A 14,844-nucleotide genomic window follows, 5' to 3' on the forward strand; every position below is an offset into this window, starting at 1 on the left:
AGTTAGCTATGGTGGCTTACAGAGGCATAGTCCTGAGGCAGGGGGTAGGTGGTCACAAGGACATGTTACCTACCCAGCCTGGGTTCTACTTTATATGGGCTTGCAGTGGCATGGTCTAAACAAACATTTCCAACTATCAAGAATTCTCAAAGTCTTGTTTCTAAGTTGATTTGACAGCACCTCACATTATCTTCACTCATCTGCTAACTGAAATGAACCGAGCTTGCCCACTATTATCAAACTGAAAGAAAACCTCCCTCTTGCTGAAGGGATCTATCACAACAGCAATATTCTGGGAAGCACAGACCCAGGCAGGGTGGCTGGCCAGGCCCATGTGTTTGGTTTGGCTCTCAGATGAAGAGTGTCAAAAGGGAAGGATGGAAAAGACACAACCCTTCCCCCGACACAAACCAAACAATGGATTAGGAAATCTAATGCCGAAGCTGTCGGGTGGTAGGATAAGGCCTTGCTGCAGCTAGACTGAAGTGCAGAAGCAGCATGACGCCCGCTCAGCTCTCTGGCCACGTGGGAAGAGAGAAGGGAACCCTGCAGCCACTGTGGCTTGTGCACAACACGCCCGCTCCTAGGACAGCTCTTCCAACATGCGGTATCCCACATCAGTGTCAGTGATGGGCAGAGACTGAAGGGGCTCCTGTGGTCATCTCGCTGGATTTTCTCTTGAATGTAGTGCAAACCTGATGTATATCTGATTGGTCACTCCTGCAGGAAGTGACAGGATGATCCTTTAGTGGGGTACACACTCCTGGTCCAGTAACATAGAACCATGGAAGGGGTCTATTAATAAGCAGACTCTGGGGTCAGGTGGGCTCATCCAAGTGGTCTCTGGGTTAACCTGGTACACAGTTCATGGATGACCATGCACAGTGGTGAGACACAAGCAGCACCCACTGTGATATGGAATGCCGTGTCTGATTTGCTTGGCATGGAGGTGGATGGGGGCAGGGTTGCATGTTAATAAATTTAGCATGCTGAAGGGAAGTATGGGATATGATTTGAAAGCTCCTTAAGGAAGCTTACGGCTGAAAGAAAAATGTTCCCACAACCTCTTGCATCTCAGGCTTTTGCAGTCAGTAATTACACAGGTCAAGAAGGGTAGGACAGAGAGACTCTAGGGATATTTCCAGCCTAATCTGGCTCAATGAATATTTAAGGTTCTCCATTCGATGAGCGCAGCTCCCCAAGAAGTATAGCAAAACCACGGCATTCAGACCTCCAACAGGTCTTTGGCCTAAATGGAGAACACAAGGCAAGCACTTGGAGAACAGACAGATCTTTCCTCCCACCTTCTCCTTCTAGGGAGCAGAAACAGAATGTGGGCTCAGCCTTCAAGAGAAGTAAAGAAACAATTGAGCTAGAGCCACTCCAGGGCCAGACCGAGAAACCTGGAATCATTCTTCTGCATATGACCTGAGAAGGCCAACCCCAATAAACCAGAGCCCAGAGAAGGCTCCCCGTGGCCCTGTGCAATTACCCCCAAGGTCTGAGAGGCCACTGCCGCCGGCTGCACGACACTCAACAGGACTTAAGCAGTCCTATAGGGAACAAGTGAAGGTGGCAGAGTTACAGCCCTGCAAGAGGTTAGGTGAGCACTCCAATACTCTCACTGGTCACTACCCCTTCCTCCAGGCTTGGGTGGCACACTTCATCCGCTATCCTGAGACACACTCAGCTGGAGCTGACACGCTGAGAATTTATCCTCAGGCTGCAAGGAGCAACCGTGGGCCAGTGCCTGAAACAGAAGCCTCGCCTGCCACTTAGCTTCCCCACCTTGGAGGAGCCAGTTCACCTCTTTGGCTTCAGCTGTTTTGAGATAGGTGCTCTTCAAATTCCTTCCAGACTTCATGTCTGACTAAGCAGAGCCTATCCCTGGTTTGCCTTAGCAAACAACCATACCCAGCGGGAAGCTGCAAGCTACTTCTAGCTGGAAGTTTCAGTTCCTGAGAACTCCACGGCACCTGCTCTGGGTCTCATCAGCAGGGGCCGGAGACGCCACACCTTCTCTTCCCAAGATCCCTTCCTTCTGCTTGTTGCACTCTGAGTTTCAGCTGTGGAACACTCTCCTTTAGGAGTGAATGCTGATCAGACTTGGTTCTGTTTCAGCCTAGCAAATGCAGAGCGATTTCCCATAGACTTTAGATGTATCACATAGCACGAAGTCAGAGAGTCTGGAGAACAGTGACATGTTAACATCACGTGTGGCCTATGATGACAAGACTGACCTGGTTTTGCTAGGATCACTGGAGTGGGCACCATGCCCGGTTCATCACACTAGCTTAAAGCTACCATCACATCACATGTTTTTTTTTTTTTTTTTTTTTTTTTTTTTTTGGCCAAGGTGGAAATAAGATCTGCCTGATATCTGGCTCACAGTTTGATTTAAAAAGACTCAGGCTGATAACATTAAAACCATTATTTCTCACTAAGAAGGACCCCATGAAAAATCTTATCCACCAGAGCCTGAGCTTTAGGGCTGAACTTAAAGGTCCCTTCTAGCCAGTGAGCACATGCTAGCTAGGTTCAGCATTTTCTTTTGTGCCTAGCATCCTTTTGTGTCAAAGGGAGGGCAGAGCAGTAGGACAGCTTTTGTGCGGTGTAGAAGAGTACCAGCACTGTATCCCTCACAATGGTCCTGATTTCATTCGTTAGTGACATTGTTGTGGCTTTGTGACCACAACAGCTCTTCCAGAAAGGCCCTGTAATAATAGAAAGTGCTCCTCACACGGCTCTCTGGGTGGAAGCCCTGTGTCCCTTGAGGGAGTCCTGTGTCACTCATGGATAGAAGTTCTGCAGCACCCCTTATCTTTGGGCGAGTAAAAACCCAAGGCTTATTAGGAATCCATTTTCCATAGCTGGTATGGAAATCAGCTAAATCAAAACCTTGAAACAGTGGCCCACCAGCAATCAGCTTCAGCTCTGAAATAGTCCGCATGAAGCTTTCATGGACTGAGCTGTGTCCAGCTAAAATTTACAAGTTGAAGCCTTAATCCCCAGAACCTGGGGATATGGCTGTATTTGGAGATAGGATCTTTAAAGGGTGATTGTACTAAAATCAGACCTTTAGTATAGGCCCTAACCTCACGACTGGTACTGTAAGTAGTAATAGTTTGGAGACATGCAGGAAGCAGGGATGTGCAGGTACAGAGACTAGATCGTGTGAGGACACAGTGAGAAGTCTGCCACCAGAGAACCAAGGATCCAACATCTTGATCTTAGATTTCCAGCCTCCGGAATGAGGAGGGGATACATTTCTATGTGAGCCCCTGTCTCAGTTTGGGTTTCTATTGCTGTGAAGAGACACCAAGACCACAGCAACCCTTATAAGGAAAACATTTAATTGGGATGGCTCACTTACAGTTTCAGAGGTTCAGCCCATTATCACCATGGTGGGGAGCACAGAGGCGTTGTAGGCAGACATAGTGCTGGCTACATCTTGATCAGAAGGCAACAGGAAATAGACTGAGGCACAGGGCATGGCTTGGGCATATATGATACCTCAAAGGCCACCCCCACAGTGAAACACTTTCTCCAACAAAGCCACACCTCCTAATAGTGCCACTCCTTGTGAGCTTATGGAGGCCAATGATATTCAAACTCCCACAGCCCCCTATATGGTGTTTTTTAGCTGGAGGAAGCTAATAGACTGCTGGTGGTATACAATGCTGTGGAACCCAATGACCATTGCTATCCTGTCCTAACTCTCCGTGTTGGGAGTATGACAGCGAGCATGGCCTCGTCCCATCTTTCTGACTCAGAATCAGAAGGCTCTCAGCACTTCGATGGCAGTGGTTCCAACAACAATAGCTAGAATGCCTAAGAAGGTGGCTAGTGTGGAGGGCTGGGTAATTCAAAATAGCTGGGGCTTTTAGAGCAGGCAGGGAGGCTGAGTCAGTGTTGTCCCTGACTTGGGGCGGGGGAGGCTTTGAGTTACGGAGAGTGGCGGTATGTGTAGTGGGAGATGGCAGCAATGTCTGCATGCATGGCTGAAAACTGCTTATGCATTAGGATCCCTCTTTTGATTTGGTCCTGGTAGGTCGAGTTCCACGGGGAAGGGTGTGGTCTCACTCATATTTCTATTTGAAACTGTACAACAGTTTTCCCTTGAGAATCTCCAGTACACACAGCCACTGTTACCTTCATGTTCTCAGGCATGCATCCAGTAGACACTATGTTGAAGAACTTTAAGTGACTTCTATTTCCAGATAGTGCCAGTGAGGGTCAGTACCATCAAATTTTTGGTAAAGAATAAATAAATAAAAAAAATAAAAAAAAATCTAAAACTCTGAATGAGAACTAATGGTAACTTATTTCAAATACCATGACTGTCCTAGAAACTTTCATTTCCAAATGGTCCTAAGGCACTGGGACCTCAGTGTCAAAAAGGGCTGTGTTGGTATGGCTTGCACAGCTTCAGCTGGATACATGTTTTCCTTCCTTAGTTGGGATAGCCTTATCTGTGGGAGGTGACATTGGAGACGGCAGACTTCTGTTTACCACGGTCAACTGAAAACTAACTGGTGTTCCGACATGGTAAACGAATAACTGCCTCCACTGGGGCTTTCATGGGGCTCCTTTCAACACCAAGGAGAACGAGGCATCAGGGGCTAAAGGTATTGCTGTCTCACAACTGCAACGCTTTGTGTTCGTGTCTGAGGACTTGAGTCCAGTGTGGACCATGGCAATAACAATTACATGAAGTCAGGCCCCATGACTTGTGAGGAAGGGATTTGGTGGTGCAGGGAGGAGATAGAGTGGCAGCGGCATGGAGTAGGGGGGTACGATCATGATTAAAGCCTCTCTCTCTCTCTCTCTCTCTCTCTCTCTCTCTCTCTCTCTCTCTCTCTCTCTCTTTCTCTCACACACACACACACACACACACACACACACACACACACACACACACACACACACACACGAATCTGTGGGAGAAAAAAGGGCCCAGTGGTATTTTTTGTTTTTTGTTTGTTTTGCCGCACAGCTGAAATGTAGGAGGCCTGTATTTGGAGTGTGTCCTTACGCCATTTCATACAGTCCCAGTGAGCTTGGGGCAGGAAGGTGAGTGAGAAGAACCAGGAGCTCCCTAGACAGGAAGTGTCAGGTGTGGTAGTGAGGGACAGATATGACAGAGAGGACAGAATCCTCTTCTCTAGAATAAATTGGGGAAAAGTTGGTTTAACAGTTCAGGTTTCCCTATGTTGCCCATGCTAGACCCAATGCCTAGGTTCAAGCAACACTCTCAAGTAGTTGGGATCACATTGCCTGTCTAGAAGGACTTGTGTGTGTGTGTGTGTGTGTGTGTGTGTGTGTGTGTGTGTGTGTGTATGTATACATACATACATACTCTCTTACTTAACATAGGTCCCCTAATTTGTAATTCTTCCCCCAATGACACAAATAATGTTACTCTACACTTAGCACGAGCCTGTAGTATATTCTTCTATGTAGACACCAAACAGAACACACTATTCTTATACTGGGAATGAATGGAAAAATCATATTTAATGTTTGTGTAATTTCAAGAATGCAAAAGTGCTATTTTTGACTATAATTCTCTATAGTCAGTCTCCATTTCCTCTCTGTTTTCTCAACTTAGTGCTAGGGAATATCATGAGAAACAAGGCAGGAGTTCTGGGTTCTAGAGTCGGAAGTCAGTGCTCTGCTGGCTTTGAGGCCCTCCTGTGACTACTCAGCTCTGTGCCGCAGTCCTCCTTGTCTTCACAGTAAGACCCAGACACCCTCCTCTGCCTCCCGGGCACTGGGCACAGGAGCACGCCACTGCCTGGCTTTAATGTGGGTTCTGGGGTGGTGTCAAACTCAGAGCCACATGCTTGTGCAACAAGCACTTTCATTACTGAGCCATCTCTCCAGGCCCAAATCCTATTTTTATTTTTTTAAATAAGCTTTTGTTGCCAGATAATTCAGCATCCAAATAGCAAGATACTCTGGAAGAAGAAAATGCCAGATTGGGGGAGAGCACAGCTGAGAAGGAAGCGAGTCCACTAGACTGTGTATTTTTCATAAATGTGTCAAGACACATACAGCATGCACACATTCCTCTGCTCAGTTCCGAGGCGAACGCACATTTATCTTCAGGGCTCTGCTCGTCTCTGCTAGATTGCTAGTCTGGCCTCTTACGTGCTGCTGCTCTCAGTGCTTTGGACGAGACTTCAGCGTGTGAGCTGAGAAAACAAGTTCAGACATCACCAAAAGAAGAAGAAACGCAGACCACAAACACTGAGGCTGAGAACCAGGACAAAGTCCATCACCCACCAAGAACCACTCTTCTTCCTCCTTCTCTCTGTCCCTGCTGTTCTCAGGCTCTGCCCGCCCCCCCAGCTCCTGTGTCCGTGTGGTGTGCCTCACTTGGGTGGCACAGCAGCCAAGGCAAAGCCATCCAGGAGGGAAGAATGGAATGTCTGTCTACGGCCAGTGTCTGGTGAGCTCGGAGTGGTGCACACAACTTCCAGGTCGGGTGCTGAGTACCGCTCCAGCACAGTCACTGGAGTCCACTTCTTTCAAAAGAGGGATGGACGAGAGTTACCCAGCAATTGGAGAGAACAAATGGAAAAAGCATCCAAGAAGACAAGGCCTGAGACAAGTTTTGGAACAATATTTTCTAAAAAATAAAAATGAGACCAAGTGCTGGGAACAGGGATTAGAATCCAAGCTCAGTGACCCACAGAGCAGCTGATACAAACTCATTCCAGTGTGGTTCAACCCCTGATGGGAAGCTAGCATTTATTGTGGAAAAACAGAAAAAGAATTTGTCCTCTAGGGGAAAAATCCACTTTTAGTGTTTAGTAGAATCCACCAGTTGAACTGCTTTAACACTTCAAGGGAGGTTGGAGATCGGGGTGTGACTGTTACAACAAAATACTGACAGACAACTAAAAGCCAAGATATTTAATTATGTACATGCACATGCGTTGGTGTGAGCATATGTGTACATGAATGCAGGTGCTAATGGAGGCCAGAAGAAGGTGTTAGATCCCCATCAGAAGCTGCCTGACGTGGGCACTGTAAGAGCAGTATGTCCTGAATTGCAGAGCCCTCCCTCTACCTACTCAAAATATAAATCTTAAATTTCTAATTGTGTACATGCACACGCATGCATACATGTCTGCACATGTGGGGCACACATGCATGTGTGTATGGAAGCTAGAAGACAACCTTAGGTGTCATCTCTCAGGAGCTGTCCATCTCCCACCCACCCTCTTGGCAGTCCTGGGGACTGAACCCAGGGCCTCACAGATGCTAGGCAAGTGTTCTACCACTGAGCTTCAGCCCCTGTCTACCTTGTTTTTTGAGAAAGGGTTTCCCATTGGCCTGAAGCTTGCTGATGAAGATACACTAGCTTCCTGGCAGGCCCTGGGTTCTGCTTGCCCTGGCCTTCCCACAGCTGGAATTACAAATATGTGGCACAGCACTTTCCAATTTTTAAAATTTATTTTCTATTTTAATATGTGTAGGTGTGTGTGTGTGTGTGTGTGTGTGTGTGTGTGTGTGTGTGTGTGTGTGTGTGTGTATGAATGTGGGCCTGTCAAAGTCAAAGAACATCTCAGGAGTCGATCTTTTCCTTCACCTTTGTTTGAGACAGGTCTCTTGTTCACTACTGCTTACACTGGGTGAACTGGCTTATGAGCTTCTGCAGTTTCCTGCCTCTGCCTCCTCTCTCCCCTAGCAGCACTGGGATGTTGCTATAGCATCTAGCTTCATGTGTTCTAGGGATGCAAATTCTGGTCCTCACACTTGCGTGCCAAGTACTTAGATCCTTTAGCAATGAAGCCATCTCCCTAGCCCTTGTCTCTTATTTTTGAGATAGGGTCTTGTATTAGTTTCTTTTCTGTTGCTGTGATGATCAAAAGCAACTTATGAGAGAAAGAACAAGAAGCTGAGAGCTCATACCTCAACCACAGCATGAAACGGGGAGGGCAAACTGATGTAGAGTTAGGCTGAATCTAAACTCTCAAAGCCTATTCCTAGTGACTTCCTCCAGACAAGCTGCCCCTTCTAAACCAGTGTTCTCGGCCTGTGGGTCCAATGGCCCCTTCACAGGGGTTGCATATCAGATATCCTGCATATCAGATATTATGATCCATAAGAGTAGCAAAATTGCAGTTATGAAATGGCAACGAAAATCCTGTTATGGTTGGGGGTCAGCACAACCTGAAGGACTGTGTTAAAGTGTCACAGCATTAGGAAGGCTGAGAAACACTGCTCAAAGCTTCCCACATAGCACCACTAACTGGGGACCAAGTGTTCCAGACCTGGAGCCGGGGCGGGGGGGGGGGGGGGAGGGGGAGGGGAGGGGAGGGGAGGAGATAGTTCTCTTTTAAAACACCACAGGAAACATTCTATCAACCTCTATACTTTCGGGGATGCTTGAACTAGTTCATAAAAAGTAACGTGCCGTAGACCTGGGGAGATAGCTCAGTGGTTAAAGTCCTCTTCCTGCAAGCAAGAGGACTAGAGTGTAGACCCTCAGAATCCAAATGAATGCTGGGTGCCAAGGCAACCCATCTGTACCTCCAGCCTGTGAGGAGGATCTCCTAAGCTGGCTAGAGAGATTAGCTATGTAGGCCAGTTCTGGGTTTGATTACGAAATCCTGTCTTAAACAAGCCCAGCATCAACCTAAGGCGTGCATGAATGAAAACACACACACACACACACACACACACACACACACACACACACACACACCCAAAAGAGGAAAAAGAAAAAATAAAAATGTGATGTATCACACACCTTTAATTTTAGCACTTGGCAGGAGGTAAGAGGATCTTGAGTTCAAGGCTATCCTCATGCACATACTAAGTTCAAGGACTGCCTAGATGATTGTCTCTGCAAGCAAGCAAAATAGTGATATAATCACACACAGACAGGAAAGATCTGAGGACAAAACTAGAAACAGAAAAGAAACAAAACATAACAATAGCAAGTGAAAAATTTCACAGGGAAGCCCTCTAGAATTTGCTGCAAATAATTTTTATGATTCCATTTTTATGCTCTTTGAATCACAGCACTGACAGAGACTAACGGGAAGTTCAAAAGAAAGTCTGCATAGGACTAGAAATACAGGCTCATAATTTCCCCTGCTTAGAGAACAAGAGGAACATCCAATTGGGAGAGTTCAGGAAAGGATCACCTGAAAATAACGGTGAGGACAAAGTACACCCGGCATCTAGCAGCAGAAGCCTCACAGAAGAGTGAAGGGCAGGGGTGGGAAAGGAACCAAGAGCAAAGCTGGGTGTGGAGCACACTCCTTATTTGTGAGGCAGAGGTCCATGGACTTGTATGGGTTTGAGGTTAGCCTGGTCTATACAGTAAGTTTCAGATCAGCCAGGGCAACATGAGACCTTGTCTCAAAAACAGCAGCGGCGGCAATACAACAAAATCCAAACAAACAAAAGAAAAAGAAAACAAAGATCAAAGAGACACACACACACACACCCCTTAGCTGCCACTAATAGCATACGGCACTGAGGTGCGTGTGTCTGCTTCCTTCCATATACCTCTGTCCAGTTTTATTCAAACTAATCTCTCAGACCCCAAGGAAACACCAAAGTGAGTCAGTCATGGCTTATGCCCGGTACTTAGCAGGTGGTGGCAGGAAGACCAGAAGTTCAAGGCCGGCCTGGGCTGCACGAGTCAAAAGTGGATAAATAACAACAACAAACCCAAACAACAAAACAACACAACACAGAAAAAAACAAAATGAAGCAAGACCAAAAACAAACAAAAAAACCAATATAAACCATAAGATAAACAACTTCTCTCAAAATTCCCAGGAATGTAAGATTTGGAGGCTGACATCAATTACTGTATTTCTAAACGGATCATTACTGAATTCTGACAGTGACAAAAATTCACTTCCTAACTTCTTTCCAGGCTCTGCCTATAATCTATTTGAGGCAGTGGCCTTCAACTTTCAGTGTGTTAACTCTGAGTATTTATAGTCTCATCTCTGGGTCATTTGGAAAGAGAAGATTTATTTATCTTTTTAATATATTAGAACTCTCCATTTTTATTCTTTCTAAATTCATTCATTTATTTCATTTTATGCATATGGGTGTTTTGCCTGCATATATGCCTGTACAGCATGTGCATGCAGTGTCCATGGAGTCCAGAAGAGGGCATCAGATCCCCCAGAACTGGAGCCACAAACAGTTGTTAGCTGCCATGTAGGTGCAGGGACTCAAACCAGGGTCCTCTGGAAGACACAACTACCTGGAGAAGAAACAACTATGGAATCGAGAAACTTACTCAGCCCACAGGGCAAGTCCACGCTAAGTGATCCTTTGTTGAGAAGATCTGGTGTTTACCTCCTTTATATCCACTACTCTAGACAACCTCTTTCAACACGCTAATAAGTAATGTTATTTCATTAGATGTCAAGTAATACTAGGAAGAAATACTATAATGTAGAGCTGAAAAACTGGGGTTCACAAAGGTTAAGAATTATAGCTGGGCAGTGGTGGCACATGCCTTTAATCCCAGAACTCAGGAGGCAGAGGCAGGTGGATCTCTGAGTTCAAGGACAGCCTGGTCTACAAAGTGAGTTCCAGGACAGCCAGGGATACACAGAGAAACCCTGTCTTGAAAAACCAAAAAGCAAAACAAACAAACAAATGATTTGATGTCCCAAAGTTGGAGCGAGCCAGAGCAGATTCTGGGTCCTGATTTATCTGATCCCACTATTGTTCCTTTCTCTGTAATACTATGTGTATGTCTGGTAAGACGGGGAGAGCCATTACTTTCTATACATTCATTGGGTTTTGTTTCTATTTGGTCAGAGAGATTTTTCAAGCCAGGATGGCAGAAGGAACACTACTACAAACAGTGTGAACACAGTTTGCTGCCCCTGAAGCTTAGGTTGAAATGTAATCCCTAGTAAAAGAGAAAGGGTGAAGCTAGGTAGGGATTTTCAGAGGTGAGAGCACCCCATTTGTCTGGATTAACTCACTTACACACTAATACATTAATGGACGAATACATTATTTCCAGAATGGGTGTGCTATCCAAGCCACTTTGGGGAGATCTCTCCTGTGATTGCTGTCTCTTGCCATGTGATACAATGTACTACCTGGGGATGCCGCCAGCAAAAAAGCCATCCCCAGATGCAGGCCCTTGACCTTGGACCAAAATAAACTTTTCTTTATGATTTATCCAAGTAGTGGTACTGTGCTTCTAGCAAGAGAAAAATGGATGAAGATAAACATCTTGTTTCTTTTCTGCAATTTTTTTAAAAGACAGAATCATTCTACAGCCCAGGCTAGCCTGGCCCTAGGTAAGTAGACAGGGACGGTCTTGAATTCATTGTAATCTGCTTGTGTCTAAGCCTTCTGAATGCTAGAACCACAGCTGAGAGCTACTACGCCCAGCACATCTTTCCACTGAATTGAATTCAAGGGCATGGTTTGATTTTCACCATACTTTTCTTTGAGGGTATGAGAAGGGGCACACCATGTTTTCCTCTGGCTTTCCAGGTATTCCTATTAACCAGGACTACATTGTCTTATTAAAGTTTCCTCACTTTGGCTGGACTGTGACAGTTCTCGTCACCACAGTAGTTTAGTTTCTCTCGATTCTCGTCTCTCCTAGTAATGGCTAGGTAGGAAATGAGTTTATGGCCATCTGACACTCTTTTAACTGACTACTCACTGTTACCCCAGCAACCAGCAAACTTTCCAATCCCTTTCCCACCCGCTTCCTCTAAAGTACATGAAGAAGGGACTCTCACTCTGCCTTGTGGGCCTCAGTTCTCCCTAGAAACCCTGTAAGCTGCTGCCATCTATGGAGTTAACAGCTCTCCTAATCCATCTCTCATAAAAAAAAAAAAAAAAAAAAAAAAAACAACAGTCTGCCTCAGTATTCTTGAACCCCAAACTTGAACCTTTTTAGTTCTCACTTTCTTTCTTTTCTTTTTGTTTTTCAAGATAGGGTTTATCTGTGTAGCCCTGGCTGTCCTGGAACTCACTCTATACACCAGGCTGTCCTGGAACTCAGAGATCCGCCTGCCCCTGCCTTCCAAGCACTGGGATTAAAGGTGTGCCTCTCCCACCTGGCCCGGTCCTCCCTTTTTATCTAGGGAAATACAAACCTCCTTTGGTTATCAGATGGGACAGGGGTAGAGGAGGTGGTGGAACAAGAATTTAAAATTTCATCTAGGAGTGAGTTCAGAGATCTGTTACACAACCATCTGTCCTAGCAAGAATTCAGATACTACTTTTTCTCATGTATGTGTGTGCATGAGTGTGAGTGTATGAATATGCATGGGGAGGTCTGAGGTCAATACTGGGAGTCTTCATTAATTTTTTACTTTATTCTCTGAGGCAGGAGCTCTCAATGAAACCCAGAGCTTGCTAACACAATTCATCTTGTTAGCTAGCTTGCTACGGGTCCTCTGAGGCTGGGCTTACAGAGGGCTGCTAAACCTACCTAGCATTTATATGGATTCTGGGGGTCTCAACTCCAGGCCTCTTGTTTGCATGGCAAACACTGTACCACTGAGCCACATCCCCAGTTCAAGAATGAATATATACTAAAGAGACACTCATGTCCTTTCCTTTGGTTATCACACCGTTGAAACAATGGTCTCTAAGGAACTGGAATGTCCCCAGAACTCTCACGCTGCAAGAAAGAAAAGGCTGCCTTTGGTGCCTCAGAGGAACCTGTCTCCTGAAAAGATTTCACATAGCTCTGACAGTGACAGGGGGGACCATACTTTGGCTGGGACTACTTATTTAAGCCTTATATTTAAGCCTAAATTTCATGTAAGGACCCAGAAGATGGATTGGAAGAAGCGGGTGTCTTTGGAACTCTGTTCTCCTCACTGTGGCCAAAATGAATCAATTTCCCTTTTCTGCTTTTCACTATTACGAGTCAGTTTACTCTCCCCATTGAGGATGGGGAGACAAGACTGGCACATTAAAGCTTCCAGGATTGAGGCTTTGTGTTGCATGAGTTGTTAGAAGGTCTTGTTAATAAAAACAAACCTGAGCCAGCTATTGGGGTGAACGCTGAATGATCAGAGAAACAGAGGAAGCACTTCCTCGCCTCACCAGTTCCTCAGCTGATCCTGTTTCCTCAGATTGGAAGTCCTTATCCAAATGGATCTCAGCTGAACTGCTTCTCGAAAGCCTGAAAGCTTAACCAGGCTATAGTTCCTCATCCTCACGCCTTAAATACCTTTCTGCCTCCTGACATTACTTCCTGGGGTTAAAGGCGTGAGTCACCATGCTTGGCTGTTTCCAGTGTGGCCTTGAACTCACAGAGATCTCTGCCTCTGTAATGCTAGGATTAAAGGCGTGTGCTACCACTGCCTAACCTCTATGTTTAATATTGTGGCTGTTCTGTTCTCTGACCCCAGATAAGTTTATTAGCGTGCACAATATTTTGGGGAACACAATACCACCACAGCTTTGACCCTAACAATTCCAGTAATATAACAATGTTGATTACTGTCAATAACAATAAAATACGGCCAGGAGAGGGTATTTTATGTCTCCCCCATCTTCCTCCACAAAACCACAGGGTGCTCACTGGAGGGGTACAGGAGGGTGGGGACCAACCTGGCTGAAGCCAGCTGTAGTGGTATTTGCTCCACCCACGACCCTGGGCTAGATGGGGGAAAGGAGGCGGTGCCCTCTTAAAAGGAAAGGGAGAGGAGTCAAGAGGTCCCTTCTCCCTGGTTCCAGTTTCCTGGTGTGGTCAAACTGCCAGGTGGATTCGCTCCCGGTGAGAACAGAGGACGACTTCAGCTCAGTTCTGTATTCGTGAGTATATTTCCTCAATTTCTATCCTAATAAATCCCCTCATACTCCTTAAGCAGACTCCCATGGATTTCTCGGTCAGCCAACCCCCAGGGCCTTTATTGTCTGCGGGACTCTTCCCTCTCTAAGGTAGGTGTGCTATTTCTCTCCAGCCCACCTCCTCCAGCCCTGGGTCACCAAGGCTTTGGCTGAAGAGGGGAGAATACTGCCTCAGAATGCATGCTACAAGGTATCCATTTCCTGGAATAATTTAACATTTGGTTTACTTTGGAGAAAGGGACCAAAGAAGACCAATCTGAGGACGATTCCTCCTCCCCACCCAGTTCTATGAGCCCTGAGGTGCCCGTTTTGAAGACTTAGACTACCACACATCTACTGCTCGCCTGCTGTTGCTGTCCTGGGGTCCAAAGACCCCCAGCCTCCCCTTGTAGTGCCCACCCCTCCAGTGCTACCTTCAAGCTGCTGCTCTGACAGGGCTAGCAGGTTGGAGTGCGTCACAGACCCTGGGGTAGAAGGTTGTGCTAACCAGACCCCAACTCTCTCAAGAGACACCCAGAAGAGTCAGACTACAGGTTGGTACCCCTTGGTCACACATCCCAGCTGCTGCTATCAGGATGTATTTACAGTGAAGACCACCCGTCTGGTAGCCACACTGATGAGTATGCAGAACAGAAGCAGGAGGAAGATGACATTCCTGGGTACTACATTAACCTGAAATTCTAACTTTGGTGAAATCAACCTTCATAAATAAATAAATAAACAAATAAATAAATAAATAAATAAAATAAAACTCAGCATGTATTTCAAAAATAATGTTATGTGTGCTTTCTGTTGATTTGAAAATACACAAAAAACTATAAATCAATTAAAAATGATGTTGGGGACCTAAAGAGGTGGCTCAGTTGGCAAAGTGCTGCTGTACACACAAGTCTGAGGATCTGGCCCCCAGCCCCAGGAGAAAGCTGGGTGTGGTGTGTGCGCCTGTAATCCCACCTCTGGGAAAGGAGACCAGAAGGGCCCTGGAGCTCTCAGGTGAGCCAGACCAGCTGAAGT

The 14,844-nt window shown here is 46.0% G+C and overlaps 1 protein-coding gene across 10 annotated transcripts in view; it reads right to left on the reverse strand.

Annotated features, from left to right (window-relative positions):
- Positions 1-14,844, reverse strand: part of Erc1 (ELKS/RAB6-interacting/CAST family member 1) — a 332,548-nt gene that overhangs the window by 13,596 nt on the left and 304,108 nt on the right. The window lies entirely within an intron of this gene.

This window comes from Peromyscus maniculatus, chromosome 3 (genome assembly GCF_049852395.1).
Source record: "Peromyscus maniculatus bairdii isolate BWxNUB_F1_BW_parent chromosome 3, HU_Pman_BW_mat_3.1, whole genome shotgun sequence".
In the NCBI taxonomy this organism is placed as follows: domain Eukaryota; kingdom Metazoa; phylum Chordata; class Mammalia; order Rodentia; family Cricetidae; genus Peromyscus; species Peromyscus maniculatus.